This window comes from Mugil cephalus, chromosome 13 (genome assembly GCF_022458985.1).
Source record: "Mugil cephalus isolate CIBA_MC_2020 chromosome 13, CIBA_Mcephalus_1.1, whole genome shotgun sequence".
In the NCBI taxonomy this organism is placed as follows: Eukaryota; Metazoa; Chordata; class Actinopteri; order Mugiliformes; family Mugilidae; genus Mugil; species Mugil cephalus.
The window spans coordinates 23,585,519-23,601,777 of NC_061782.1; the positions used below are offsets into that span (position 1 = coordinate 23,585,519).

General features: G+C 41.5%; 1 protein-coding gene across 1 annotated transcript in view; it reads right to left on the reverse strand.

Annotated features, from left to right (window-relative positions):
- LOC125018786 (pro-neuregulin-3, membrane-bound isoform) overlaps positions 1 to 16,259 on the reverse strand; it is a 318,686-nt gene that overhangs the window by 70,727 nt on the left and 231,700 nt on the right. The gene's annotated exons all lie outside the window — the stretch shown is intronic.

The window sequence follows — 16,259 nt, forward strand, 5'->3', positions numbered from 1 at the left end:
GCCATTTGAACCAATTTGATACACAGCAACCGTGTGACCGTTAAGCGTGAGCCTCAACGGCCACAGTGCAATGGTCAGATTGTGACAGGTTGGTTCAATGATCTTCAGATAGTGGGTCATTTTTCTGGCATGAAATTCATTTGAGCCAAATGGCTGAAACACTTCCAGAAAACGAGCCAGCAAATGGCACAAAATAGCTAAGGGAAAGGGTTGTTCCTGTCATGGTTGGAGCTTTGCCTTACAACAACTCGTTCAGGAGCATTTTAGAAGGTAGAAATCACCACAGACGCCGACATAATTTTAAATTAAAAAGTTAAACGCATCCCCCGTCTTAATTTGAAACGTATGGAAAGCTTTGCAATGTTTTTAATGCTTGTTTATACTTATCTTGTTAATTAAACACAGTTCTGAACTTGTTCAGGAGACTAATCTGTTTGTATAGGCCCGTTTGTAAAAATGAATCACTCGCTCCTCATGTGGAAATGAAGTTATTTATTATATTGTAAAAATGCAATGTTTCACTGACACAAATTGTTTGCAAATGTAAGAGGCAGATATAGCTCCACTCACAGGAGAGGTGCACATGGGGTTTACAGCATTGGGAGCAAATATTCACAGCCACAGAGCAAGTCAGCTAACCAATTAAGGGATGTCAATTTTATGCAAAGATTTCTGCATCTAGTGAAAAACTTTCATGGACGCAATCACAACAGTGCTTAAATGAAGTTGTGGTGAGGACAAAACCCACGTGGGAGAAGCCGAAATCCGAACAGATATCATTTCATTTTGTTATTTCTAATTAGGTTTTAAGATGGAATAAAGAAGATTTGAAAACACTTGAATAATGAAATCATATCGTTCCATGCATCAGACCCTAATGCAATCCAGTATGTCTGCTCGGCTTTAAAAGCAGCTTTCTGCTTGGTTTGTTTAATCAGACCAGCAGACAAGCACATACTATTGGCAGCCTGTATTTCAAAGCAGGCCTCAGATAATTACCTTCATACTTTTCTAATGATATTACGTATCGCTCAGCCGTATGCGTTTTCGTTGAATCGTTTTCTCGATGTTACCCAAATTTGAAATGAAAATCTAGCTTTCCTGGGTATCAAGGGAAATTCTCCTCTCTCATTTTTACGGACGGGTGATTGAAATGCATCTGGGGCGCCATGTCTCAGCCTGACAGCATGAGAAGCCTGTGTGCCAATCTGTTTGTGTTTGTGCAGTGTATATTGATCTGCATGTATGTAATCTCATGTTTGCATTTCACTCATGCCCTGAAGGCCTTATTTAAAAAATTTCTAAACATGGATATTAAAGCATGTGTATATAGTACATCCACAGTCCTATGGCATCACTAGCGTTTCAAATATTTATTTCACAATTATCCTCTCATTATCCCCTGCAACTTCAAGCAGCAGCCTACTGAGCAAGGCAGGTGTTTGAAATATTCTTTTAAATATTCTATTGTGTTTCCAGGCCAACAAGGATATATACCACAGTTTTACCCCATGGTCTTTTCCTTCTGGTTTGAAGTGCTGGCAACACCTACGTGAGAAGGGCTCCAATTGGTGTCCTGATATCATAGATATGAGATCCATACCACCTCGTCCTGATTCCTTATTTGCTAAACATCCTCATACGTGAGCTTCTCGTCCTGTTCCTCGGTACAACTCCAAAGACCCAATAAAGGAAACTCATTTTTTGTTTGTCTTTATCCACAGTCTCAGTCACTGCCTTAATCTGCAATCTTGTTCTTTCAGATACTACAATAGGTCAAGATAGAGACGTAGATAAAGTTGTAAACTGAGAGCTTCGCTTCGAGGCTCGGCTCTGTCTTCACCATTAAAAACACTGGAACAAACTGCAAAAGCAGCTCTAATCCACTTGTCAATCTCTCGCTCCCCGTTCACGGTCCCAAGTTACTTGATCTACCTCAGCTCTGTTTGGAAGTTCTATACATTTAGACAGATCTGGCTTTTTGTTATTCTTAAAGACAAGTCAGTTTACCCTCAAACAATGTCCAAACCAAGTGTTTTTACTGTTATTAATTTTTCACCTTCTGCTAGAAAACAACGGCGCCGTGGAGAATGCAAATGTAAGCAACTGCAACAAAACACTGAAAATTGTATGAACAATGAATGAAACATTTGCATGTGCATTTCATACCTTAATTCAAAAATGTGATGCAGGGTTAGACGTGCTCCCGTTAGACATGCTCTCTGGATGATGTTACATGTCGTAGTTGGGACTCCTCGGTAGGTATACTGCGACAAAACAAGGTTCCTGGCGCAATGGGTGCAAGTGTTGAGGTGCATGAATGATTCAGCATATTTGTTGTAAGTAACCAGTCAGTTTAGATGTCCATTTCTGTTGCAGCGTTCCACCACCATCCACCCCTATGTCTGTTGGAATTTGGAGACAAATTTCTCAATGTGCTCCTTATTTCCTGCTGTTGTGTTGAAGGTTCCAGGTGATTCTGGCTTTAAAGTTATGTCTTAAAGCATGGAAAGGATTTTACTGAAGAAAGGTTTTGATGATCATTCACTATAAGCAAACGAGGATTGTATGAAATGGCCACGCGCTGGGTCACCATGAACCAAGCTTTTGGTATAATAAACAGGAGGCATATTTGTGTTAAAGATGCTCTTGCCTTAAGGTGTCATTGTGTTGAAAGCTAATTCCAGTTTAAGTTCCGAAAATGGCCTCCTTGGAGTTCTAATAACAAACTTAGCTCTTTCCGTAAGCTTTATATTTCCAAGTTGAAGGAGACCATATTCCTTTTGCAGTTCATTTTAAAGTTGGTCAGCCTGGGTCTCAGGGCTCTGTGAAGTTCTCTGAGCTTCTGGTAGCAGCTAAGGCACTTTAGGAACGTGTAGATAAACTGACCTAAATCTTTATATAATAACCAGAACAGAGTCAGGTGTAAAGGCTACGAATCCAACGCCCCCAAAATGTGAGAATCTTTTCCTAAAGTTTAATCAATGCATCCCCAGTCATTTCCTGCAGTCATTGCTGACACTTTCAGATCATTTTCTCTCTGGATATTTGCAGTTTTCATTGCAACCAATTCCTGAGCTTCTCTCTTTTTCTTTTTTTTTTTTTTGTTTGTTAAATAAAACATTTCCCACTGAATGTTTCATACATGTCATGGTGTCTGAATGTGCACCCTCTCCCCATCTAACCACTAGCCCTGTGAAACTCGCAACCCTTTCAACACACACAGGAAGTCACTCAATAATTCAAACCTCCGCCTGGTCACTGATCTAAATTAAAACAAAAATTCACTTTCCCTGATGTATCTTATTTCATATTCTTTCTTAAGTACTAATCTTTTACCTCCGTTCCCCTTTCTGTCCTCAGATCATGCAGTTCCAGATCTGCATAGTTGGTACCCCATGTATGCCAGTGAGACTGAACTTTATTGCAAAATAAATGTTACAGTGGGGAATATAATCAAAGCATGATTATATCAAAAACAAGCAAGTATATTTCCAAGTCCTAGTCTCCTAGTAACCACTGCAGCAATCACCCACTCCTCTGGTATCCAGGTGTAACCGGAGTTATCCACGTACTTACTGGGCATTACAACCATAAATAAAAAGGGGGGACTTCAAAGCTGTGGGAACCTGTGCTGTGAAAGAACAGAATTTCAGCAACTTTATAGGTTTATACACTCAGAACTTTGGAATATTCCCTCCACTATAACAACAATCTTATCTCTAACCAGCTACGATTCTGGCTGTTCCCTAACTCTATAGTCTGCATCAAGACAAAGTTTCACCTAGGCTAACATTGTTTCTTTTATATGTATATATATATATATATATATATATATATATATATATATATATATATATAATATATATATAATATATACATATATATATCTCTGACCACCACCAACATCACTCTCAATCATACACCAATGGAGTTCATACTGGGAGTGTGAACAGCGATTCCAGAAATGTTTTCAAAATGTTGTTCTTAAGTCATATAAAAGTGTACTTTGAATTCTGGAGTAAATATAAAGCCATATAAACCATTCAGCAACTCTGTGCAAATTCTATTTTAGACTTCATCCTGATGCTTTGTGTTCGTTCGTTATATCTTTTTTATTTCACTTGCTCAACATGCAACAACATAAAAAAACATGTCACATTTGTGCCATTTTTAAGTCTAATGTTAAGAATAACTGGCAGCACAGGCCACACAAGGTTCTTTTTGTGGTTGGAAGTATAAAAAAGTAACTAGAAAAGAAATTCAGGTCCTGTAGCACAGACACTACTAACAGATAACTTCCTTTTTATAACCGACTGCAAACTATGAAAAAGTTCCTGTGGTCTGAAAGTAGCAAAGAGTTGTAAGAAAACACATTTCTTCAAAATACAGAAAAAATTCATGCAGTATTAAATTTGTTGTAAGCAGCCACATTTCTGAAGTTTTGGGCAGAATTCGAGCTACTTTATAAAGTTTTTAATATGTTATAAACCACTCCAAAGTGATGTTTGGAGCAATTCTATCACCATAACAACTATCTTTTCCCAATGAGCTAGTATCGTGGTCCTTCCCTAACTCTAATCTGCATCAAGAATGACTGAGCCAACAACTAACAACTGAAAAAATAGATTATAGATTCATTCAAAGGACAGCGGGGACATTTGGATCCTGTGCTGATTGGCTGCTTGGTGAAGTCCTCCTGGTACACACAAGCTTTTACCTCCAGTTCAGGAGAAGTCACCTGAGCGTGCACCAGCATGTTGCTATATATAGCCACTTTCCACTGAACGTTATGCAGCGATCTTGATATGAGCTGGAAACACCATTAACAGGGAGATAACACTTGAATCCAAAGCCTTATCTCTTCCTTTCTGCCCTCTCGCCCTATTTTTCTTTGACTTTCACTCTTTATAAATATCACTTAGACCACTTATCTCTGTGCATAATAATTACTTCTAAGTAACTTTGATTAGATGTTAGATAGGTTTGTACATTCTGTCGATGGTGAGATTCCGGGAATATCTCTTTAATGCCTCTGGATGTTAAAGGATGGCAAATTAGGTATTACCTCTTGTCTGTGAGAAGCTTATTGTGTTTGAACCACAGCAGCCTACTGCATGCATTCATACAGATGACGAGTTTCCCCTTTGGCTGTAACCTGGACTGGGTAATCAAAGTTTTGTTTAGAGGACTGCTGAAGTGCTACATGAATAAGTCCCTTCAATCCCCCCCAAAAACAAGACCCACCACACTGAGGTGGGGTAGCTGCACACAAAATAGATGGGCTACAATCCCATCCAAGGCCCCGGGGATGAAATGAAGTGCTGATTGCAGGGTGTTGTTGAGGTGACAGAGACCTCACTAATGATTTTGCGATTGGAAAGGAGCGAATTCTGCAGCCAGACTTCAAAATCTGGTGGAAATCACTGCGTGTTTTTGCACACGCTTTGTGTGGCTGGTCCACACACATCTCTGAGAGAGTTACCAAATCACATTACCTAACTCACAACATAAAACTCCAGTATGTTTGCTCCTACAGTACAGGACAGGACAGTATGCTAGTATGACTTTGCTGTAAACTATAATTTCCTTGCTTTTTACTGTTGGTTTCAGATAATGAGTATTTCTAGCTTTTATTTGTATTCTGCCCGAAATGCTGTTGTGCCCTTTGGCAGTTGAAACAAGGGAAAACCATGGTCTTGGTTAAATACGGTTCCGCAGGGCTGGCACTAATATCACATCCTAATTTTTGAAAGTACACCAAAACACCCAAATGCCAAAGGGGGATTTATGTTGAAGAACAATAATCACATGAAAGCTTTGACCTTTGGCCAAAATTAAGCCGCAGAAAAGTCCGTCAGGGTAATCAGATAATTAGACTACCCCCCGTTTGGCCTCATGAGGATTTTGTGGCCCTTCGGAAGTATTTGCTCACTGTCACTTCCATGCCCCTGATCCCATTAGAGCGGGTTGTCTGAGGATAATACTTCACAAAGTTATAACCTTCTGGAAACTGGCAGCCACTTCATCTCCAAAATGTTGATGCTATGATTTAGATTCTTATGCGTGTGAAATGTAATTTCACCGCTGGAACAATGTGCCATTGATCATAGAGAACTTCAGCAATGCTCCTGAATGCGGCTCCGGAGACAACGCCTGTAAAATGAGATATAAATCCAGCAGAAAATGTGTACGTGTATGTAAATGTGCACTTGGAGCTACAGCAAAGGAAATGACAACGGGAACTTGCCAGACAGGAAGATCAGGAATGTTTCTAATGAAATGCAGCATAATCAGTTAACTATACTTCCTGTATGCCATGTTTCAACTTTCATGGTTCTACATCTTAAATTGTGAACCTGGAATTGGTGAAAAAATTCAGTGTTGCATTTCTGTAAATTTGTGCTTAATGCATTGTATTCCTTTGCTTATCACAATTCAATCCATTACAAACAGCAACAGTGTTAAAGTGCAGACTTGAACTGCACTGTGTTTTTCTTCTTCTTGCCTTTTCATTATTTGCAAGCAGTTTCCTTTCCGTTTGCAAATAATAAAAGACAAGCCACAGGCAACCAAAAGCAAGCCACAGGACTCATTTTGTCATTATTTCTGACCTGGAGAAATAAAACTTTGTAACTAGGAAGAAGCTGGTTACACGGAGCACTTGAAAGCGGCATCACACAACCCGCAAGCCAATTATTTTTAGAGAGAGAGAAGGACTCTATGTGGAAATGGAAAAGCAAATGCTGCCGAGACAAAGCTGTTATGTTTTTCCTTGCAAGCAACAGTTCCTGTTGAAGACGGTGTGGGCAAAGGTTTACATTAGGTAACATTTCCATAATGCGATTCTCAAGGTACGTAAAAGTGCATTTCTAGAGTTCTGTAGAAAATATATATCAGACCATAACAATAATTAATATTATATCTATTTTAAATGTTAGCTGTAGGAAAGGAGCAAAAAGACTGTTGTGATGCAAATAAAATCTTTAAATGATTTTATTCATATGATAGGCTAATATGAAGACAGCATAGCTCCAGGTAATATAGAAGAATGTGATTTTGATTGAAACACATCCTGAAGAAGAAAGGATTTCATCACAGGGTGCCTGTGACTTTTCAAACTACATTTCAGTCATGACTAAGGACTTTGACGTAAACAGGTCACTGAAGCCTGAGAGATAGATGTCAAAATCACGAGAGTCCATCTGGTCCGTGAGCTGTCACGCTCACCAGGTGATTCTTTCAGCTGGTGGCTGTGGTCCTACTCTGCATTAAAAAATTGAAACAAAAATAACTAAATCAAATCAGCATACAGCAAAAGCTGACACGTGGACCAGTCTGAAGTAGTAAAATATCAAACATAAGGAGTGCCAGTTGAGGTAGGAGATAATTGATTATCACATAAAGGAAACTTGGCATTCACAACAGGAGAGAGGAGAATGTGATTTGCATTCATTTAAACCTAAAGTGGTGACCTTTGGGGTTCTCCGTTGTTACCCTCTGAGTGAACTCTAAAACAGAACAGGGTTGCTTTCATGCACACAGATGTGTTTGATAAAAGCCTCAAGTATATCCTCTACAGGAGGAGGAGAATCAAAGGTATTAAACGATACGAACGTCCGGGTTCGCGTACGTTGCCCTGTTTAAATGAACTTGGGGCGTCTCCATTTTGCTCCAGACAACTGAGTGATATGAGCTGGGGAAATTCAATACTTGAGTAATTCAGTGTTTTTCCAAAGTTTAACGCGTGACCCAGTCTCTGATCTCACATATTGAAACTGCTGCTGGTCGCGGTGGCAGGTAGGTGTGGGGTAGAGAGAGTGTGTGTGAATGAAAATAGGACTCTATGCATTTAAAGCTGATGGTTATGTGCCTATAACAACCCGAAATGGCTCCAGTGAAATGAACTGACGAATATAATTTTCCGGTCAAACCGCGTACGGTATTGATTAAGTAAATAATAGAGCTGTCAAAATAAATGCTGACGTGTATTAACCCATCATTATGATTCATCCGATTAACAATTTTAACACAATTAATTCATCTGCAGTGTGGATTTTAAACCTTAAAATTGTTAATGTTTTTAACCAAAACTGAGATCAGATCATAAAATCCATGTTTTGTGCAGTAGCTCTCATGTCAGTGACGCTCTTAAGGACTAATTCCACCCTCCAGACTGTATTAGGAAGATTTCCAATTATGTTAATATGATGAATAATGTCAACTTGTCTAAACTGCAAAAGAACAAGACCGTGATCAGAACAGAGAGAAAACATGATGCTAGCCGGGGCGGCTGTGGCTCAGCAGGTGGAGCAGGTTGGCCACGAACCGAAGGTCTGTCCTTGAGCAAGACACTGAACCCCCAGTCGCTCCCGGTTCACTGATGTGTGCTTGTGTTTTGTGCCTCTAAGTGAAGCACGCATCTTTATACTAATTGAGCAAACCATGACGGGAGCAAGAGAGCGGATCTTTTGTACACTTCACAAAGGACTGCAGACAAAAAAGAGGACAGTAAGTGGGGGGGAAAAAAAATAGCTGCAACAACAAAAGCAAAAGTGAACCTTTTCGAAAATCTGTTGTCAACAGCATTCTTTAAAGCGCAAGCTGTGTTATGAGGAAAAGAAAAAGAGGCTAAAGGAAATAATTACTACATAACAGGAGAAGACTTCCGTTGTGCCCCAGGACCGGCAACATGCAGCGGCTTATGTGACCCAAAAAGGGCCGAGAAGCAACACCCTGCCTACGGAGTGAGCAGCACAACTGAACGCCGCCACCAAAGCTGCTTCGTTTCAACCTCGCCCCCAAGACGTCGCACAGACTCTGGTCTTTTTCCTCAAGTAGCCTGAGGAGGAGGAGGAGGAGAGACGGTGCGTGACAGAGGCCTCGGCTCCCGTCATGCTTTGCATAATTTATCTATAATCGTCACATAATTTGCACACAGAAGACGGTTTGTGCAGAGCCTACTTCACTACTATCACAACTAAATCCTCACTTACATTTCGGTTGCAGGGACATTCTAAAGAGCTGGAAGCCATATTGCTATGCAGAGTTTGTTGGATTATTTTCACGTTGCAAATGAAGAGAGTTTTCTCTGGGACATTTGTGAATGCTTTGACGCATGGTTAGGCATGAAGACACACTACACTACTAACTCATCCATGTCCTGTGTGATACGTACAACCTATTCCTCCATTTTCCCCTACGTGCTCTATGTAATGTCATATGTAATGTCTTATTAATATCATTTTAAATAGGCTTCTGCATTCATTTACCAGATGTTCATGTGTTCCTGACACTAGCATGTCAACGTTTATATATAATGTATAACGTAATGAGTGGATGAGATCCCATCACGGCCGGTATGGAAAGGAGGAATGATTGTTCTGATCAATAAACCATTCCGTGTACAGATGGGAATTAAACCCTGAAGCCCTAGGCTATTATTTGAAATTTCAACCTGAAAAATCATCCCCATAATTCAGTCAGTAAGTGCTCTGCAGCTGAAAGGCCATACGGACGTTCTTCATCTTTTGCTTTTAATATACTGTGTGTGTCTCCATCACCAGGCCATAGTGAGATCAGAGAAATATCCAACAAACATTTGTATCTCCACTTAACTGTAAAAATAGAGAGTAGACGGATCAACACATGTTTTTTTTTTTTTTTTTTTTTTTACATGTGGAAGTGCAGTTCTTCAAATGGCCTCTTGAGGCTTGCTCCAAAAGTGAGTCAATCCCCACAGACCTCCATGCTAAATGTCCAGCTTTACAGCAGAAGAAACATGTTTACCACCTGTTGTAAAAACTGCTTTGGTCTCTGTTGAAAGAATAAAGACGAATTTTATTAGAAGTCACAAGTTAAAAAATATCAAGGTTTAAATATCTGCATGATTAAAGCATGGCCACCCTGAGTGATGGGTGGTTCACAGGTGGCCGTCACCCGCCCACCTTCAATCTGACGTTTTGAATCAGGCGCTGCTCCAGTCACGATCAATCAAGAGGAATCACGGAGGGTCGGTCTGTCTATATAAACAGTCAACAGCCAGCGAACACTGACGTCACTGAGCCTTTTCTAAGGATCCTCAGCTGCAGCTGTAGCGAACTTGAAAGCTCACAAAAGCAGCACATAAATGCGGCAACCATTTCAGCTGTAGCTGGCTCGACATATGCAGATATAGCAGACCTCTAGAGTGGAAAAGGTTAAGGTTAAAATCTGAAGTGTACAGGCAAGATTTCAAATGCAAATTATATTCAGTCGATGACCTTGAAGTGGGAAGTGCAGTGTCTGATACATTTTCTCTGCTGGATGGGTTCATCTGCAGATGTATGTTTGTACATTTTATTTTTTCCTTTAATTTTCAGACACGCAGCACTTGTGTCCATAGCGATAGGAGCAGCTGTCTCACAGCTCCGAAAGTGCATCTCGATGGATTATTTCAATTTGACACGGCCATGTTTTAGAGCAGAGAGGAAGGAACGGGCTGGTGAGAGGTGAGAGAGAAGACAAGGAAAGGGAAAGCTCGGCATCTATAGGGAGACAATACGTGATGTGAACTCATAAGGCTGTGCCACCGCCTATAATTGTGCGCCTGAATGTGTGCGCTCGTGTGGATATGTACGAGAGAATGAAATAGAGAACAGAGCATGGGTGGCAGCTGTAGTATTAATTAGGCAGGTGAGATGAGTGGACTGCATCATTACACTGGCAATTAGAGTGCAGTCTATTTTCCTAGCATGCCCCTGGGTCTCAGAAACGAAGAGGAAGAGATGGAGAGCAAGTTGGAAGACGGAGTGAGCTATGAAAGAAAGAGGGGGAGAAAAGCTGCAGGGTTTAAAAGAAGAGAGGATGTTATGTGGTTGCCAGTGATGAAAAGGGATTTACCTCTAATCCCTCCAGTGATAGTCAGCTTCCGTGATCTCCACCACCTTGTCAGTCAATCGCAAAACAATGTGATATTTTAGCAGAGTTCAGCCGGCGCGTCGTGATTCCCAGACACATTTCTTTTCTGTGCCGTTTATGTCGCCTTACAGTTGTGGATGTGATGGATGATTTAAACTTGTAAAAGTGAGAAGATGCATTCGGATGCAATGCCACGTCGTAGTTTGCTGCAATTTATTGCCCCCCCCGTGGTGTGTGCAAACACACAAACACTCTGTAAAAGACTCGCAAATTGTACAAGAGACTGAGAATTCACTCATAATTGCTGCAAGTAAGAAGAAATAAGAAAGCTGTAAAAAAAAAAAAAAGTAGGGCAGTCCCCCCCAAGCTGGTCCAGCTGCATGATAAATGTGTGTCCACCACAAACCAGTAAGTACTCTACTGTATGGCATCAGATGTCAGTGTAGTGAAATGTTGCCAGCTATACTTTTATATAATTGGACTAATGCCCAGAAATGATACATGTCTTTTTGACCCATCATTTTTTTTTTAGATTGACTACTGACTTTTATTCAGGATTTTGAATGGAAAGTGTTCATGGAAAGGGAACTTCAAGGTGCAATTATAAAAAAAAAACAACAACAAAAAAAAAACATTTCTTCTATGATGCAAGTTCAGAATTTATGTTTTAAAGATAATAGTATATACCATTTTTTATCAGCAACTACTTATGGTATGGTAATGTGGCAATACCATTACTGAGCAGAAACTGGAGCTCTGTGGACATCCCTTTAGAGGGAAACTGTTAGTGGAGGTGGAATGAGGTTTTTGTCAAGCATCAGATGCGTCTCAGTCAATGTGAAATGTGTTGCTGGGGTCTGGACCAACCTGGATCCCTGAGGGGGCTCTGTGGTTTGGATGAGCAGGTCTGTGTCGTGACGTCTGTGCTGGTCAGGCAGTGAGTGGGACAGAAAGCTGAAGAGAGCTGGCCGGGATGACTTTGGTTCTGTCATACCAAGGTCTCCACTCTAACTCCACTATAATGAGCCTGTCAGCATGGTGTGAGCCATAGGAGATAGGCTGCCCCCCATCAACCCAGCTTCACAGTCACAAGGATGAAAAGCTGTGTGTGAGAGTACTTGCATGCATATGCTAGAATGGTATATGGTCCCATTGTTTTTTTTTTTGTTGCTGTTGTTTTTTTTTATCTCAGCATCTCCTGTAAAGCGGCTGTCATCTTTGCAAGTGAAGAGTGCTTTTATCTTTACAAAAGGCTGCTCACTTGACCTTTATCCGGATCACATACTGTCATACAAACACTCAGCTGTATAAATACCAGAGATCTTAGATATGCCTTTAAGTCAAATGGCCAGTGTGAATGCACATTACTGTTATTAATAATCTTCACAGGAGGAGCAGCCACCCAGACCGGGCCAGGCACCCTCACCCCATAGCAATGACACTCCTTGATGGCAGCAGACGTCCCCAGCAGGACTGAAACAAGCCTGATCCACAGAGGACCGTCAACCCGTCAACCCATCGGACCCAAAGGCACCATCAACAACAATGTGTTTCTAGACGCCACAGGACACCCTCAGAAGACCCACGTCCATTTTCTCATCAGTCGCAACTGTTCTGGAGGCACAAGGGAGACCTACACAATATTAGGTAGTCGTATGCCTATTTATTTTATTGTTATGTTTTTATTTTGAGCATATTATCAGGCTCTAAACAAGCATAAACTTATTCTGACTCTGATAATCCCCAAAAATGTTTTTAAATTCCTCGAGAGACTCCACTGCTTGTTTACAGATTTTTTTTAGATTTTAGGGCTGCACCCAACTCCAAACATTAGGTGTGCTTGCGGTGTACACGTGTGTGTGTGTGTGTGTGTGTGTGTGTGTTCTGTTTGCCTGAGCTCAAGCCTGTGTGCGTGTGTTTTGCTATAAAGCCTCCCTGATCCAGTGTTAACTGCTCTCGTAAACAAGCACCTGCCAGATGTGAGCCTCAGCCCACAGAGGACTACTAGCGCCTGGCTGTGAGTGGAATCCATAACCAGAGGTGTCCTCTGCTCACTGCAGCCTTTTGTCTCAGACATATAAGGCAAAGTCTGAAGCCAAACACAGGTGACCTTCTGCTAAAGCTCAAGCTTTACTTTCCTCAACTGAAATATTTCAGCGCCTCTGGACAGACAGACATGCAGCCAGACGGATATATTGGCAGGCAGAGTTGAAAGTGCTGTGGGCTGTCCACTAGTAGGATTTTAAATTACACTGGTTGAACCTGCTCATGTAGAAAGGTTGTAATATACTTTTTCAAGTTCTTGAAAGTTTGAAAGCACTTAAAAGCTCCTTCGTTGCAGAGTCACATTTGTGAAAATTGTGAAAAGTCCAACAGCCACGCCCACTCTCCGCAGCAAGTGTGAAACTGACATGTTCACTCCTGGACTGCACTGGTTTCATCTGCTGCCAGTGATGGAGGTGGGCTGTAAGGACAGCTCCTTCCAGAACTATGAATGACTTTATGGACGTGGTGAAAGACATCTCACTAAACATTATTCCAATATTTCATATTCCTGTAGCTTGGGAATGTGTGTTTTTTGTCTTCGGTTAATCTTTTACTCCCATAATCTACATGTTATTCAGTGTATTGCTGCTTTTCAGATACAACCAGAAGAAAACATCTTTATGCGCTGAGAAGATGTTTCAATTTTTTCAGCTCAGTGAAAAAGAACTCCTCTGGACATTTGAAAAATGCATTGCAACAAAGCTGAAGACTGCGATTTCCTAGTCCAGCCCATTAAAGGTTTGGAGATACACTGGTCAATAAGATATAATAAGAAAAACTGCAAATATTAAACCATGAACTCTTGTCATTTCTGTGTCTCATCCTCATGCATTAGGTTTTAATTCTGATTCATGGACTCCTCCTCCTTTCTAAATATTTGCTGTATCCTGTGCAGTGAAATGAAAAAGGGGACCTGTGGAAATTGCCAAAGACACGTGGGTTTCAGTATGAAACTATTCTGAACTGCAAGGGAAAACAGACGGTCTGAATCCCTTTCAAATGTCACACCGCATTTTTCGGATAGAAAGACGCTTAACTTGAAGATATTTCAGCGGCAGCGATGAACACTGAGAATACGAAGTGAAGGGGAAGGACACACGTGATTACGCGGAATAACTCGCCTGCGCGTCGACACACGCAGCCACACACATGCCACGTGCACAGAGGAGAATAATACATACATGCACCCACGCCCTCCAGTGGGATTTGGGTTAGAGGATCTGCTGAAGTGATTCCAGAGATGTAGATTTGCCAAAGTTACCATGACAATGAAGGCACATTAGCTCACTAATTCAGTCTGCTGAAGTCTCGGGAGTGCACATGGCTTTAGCGCTGTCATGACAACATATCCAGCAGAACGGTATCCTTGTACTGTCACGCAGCTACTGTGGGCTGTTTATGAAACATTCACAGCTATTTATGACCCTTTGAAAAGCAAGTCACGGCTAATTTAGGGCAGAACGCCCCACACTCATTGGCTGTAAATGTGTTACGGTGGCACGCATGGAGAGATATTCTAATATAATAGGCCGGTCGGTGGAAGGGTGCCAGAGTTTCATGGCGGCTGAGTAAAGTACGCTAGCAGAGCAAATTAGCTTCTCTGTCACACATCAGCCTCGCAGGGTGTGTTTGAAAAGGCCTGGCGCTGGTGTTTGCTGCTGTTATGAATCGCGCATGCAAACGCGCACGGCGCGGCGCGGCGCACCGGAGTGTGTCGGCGCTTCAAGTCTAGCTCGAGAGGGAGCATCCTTGATTCTTGGCAGTTAGATGGATCGGTGTGCCTTACACATGTTTGTGACTTGGACAATGACAGATGAATGAGAGGAAGGAACGAGAGCCAGAGAGATGGAACGAGACCAATATTCCAGCCCGGCTTTTCCTGAATGATTGGCACTAAGTGGCATTCCCCAGTACAGCGAATAGACTGGTCCTCATCAGCCTCCGTCCAGGTCTCAAGACCTGCGTGACACAGTTAATTCCACATCGATAACACAGTCCCAGGCAAGAGCATCTCGTCCCTCAGTAATTCAACTATGAGACCAACCAAGAGAAACCAGAGAGGGGGAGGCATATACAGAGAATATAGGTGTCATATTGTATTCATGTTTAATTATTGCTTTGGCATGAGCACAGCAGTCATTATTTCTGCGGATGCCGGCACAGACTTAGGGAGGATTTTCTCTTTTGCATGTCTTGACGCTTGAATCAACTTCTGACCCGGTCGGCTTTTAATTGGGCAGCTTATAAACTGCGATGTCACGTCAAGGTGTTTTCCCGGCTCAGGAGGGTGCCAACATTCATTAACTGTCTGAAAACATTCGCTTTAATTGCAAACAGGGTGGAGGAAGTTTACGGTAGCGGTCGTTAATTTTTAAACTCTAAAACAAACGTGGCTGGAATGTGTGTGGAGGATTTGAAGCGATGTGACTGTACTGTAAATCAAAACAGAGCCCAAGGCTGATGAAAGTTAATGCTGAGGCAACAGGTTATGGGAAAATCCTCCCAGTTTATCTGAATGCATGACAACATTTCAAACACATTTCTACACTAAGAACATATACAAAATATAATAATGGGCAATACAAATGTGATAATTAGCATTCAGGGAAGACTATGCATGCTTTGCAATGGTAAGTGGCATGTTGACTGCAATCAAGACGCTCATTATACATTTTCACACCAATCTCTCTCTGCAGCCACGTGCAGCACGAGTTAGTTACCCAGATTACAAGCAGTCCACACACACCTCCCACCCTCCCAAACACAGCCTCCCTCCATTTGTTCCTTTTTCTTGACTCTCAGCGGACACATAATTGCACAAAACTCCCCCGCTCAAATTCGTGCTGCAAATTCTGATTCATCTGTGTGTGAGCCACACGTCAAGGCCACAGAGAACGCACCTGCGTGCAGAATCTGACCAACCTGTAATCTGTGATCGATTCAGAAATCGTGCGGTCGGCTGCAGAGTGAATCAGCTCGCAAGATTCTGGGTATTTCTTCGTTTGTTGATATTATGAATGAAACTTGTATCATCAAAATCCTTTAGGAAAATTCTAGAAAAGTAACGGTGGACAGAGTGCTACAGAATCTTCGCTTAAAGAAAAGAGATCAAGCTGATACAATTATGCTTCCCAGCAGCAATGACACCTAACACAGACACAATTTATTAATGTTATTGGCATCTGAAATATAGTCTCTGTCAGCTGAAATAGAAGCCCAAGCTGCCATCTGACAATTTACAGCTTTATCATTTTTATTGTAAAGATATTATATTTTTCTCAACACGATTATAGGACTTGTTTGTCTGCATTGTT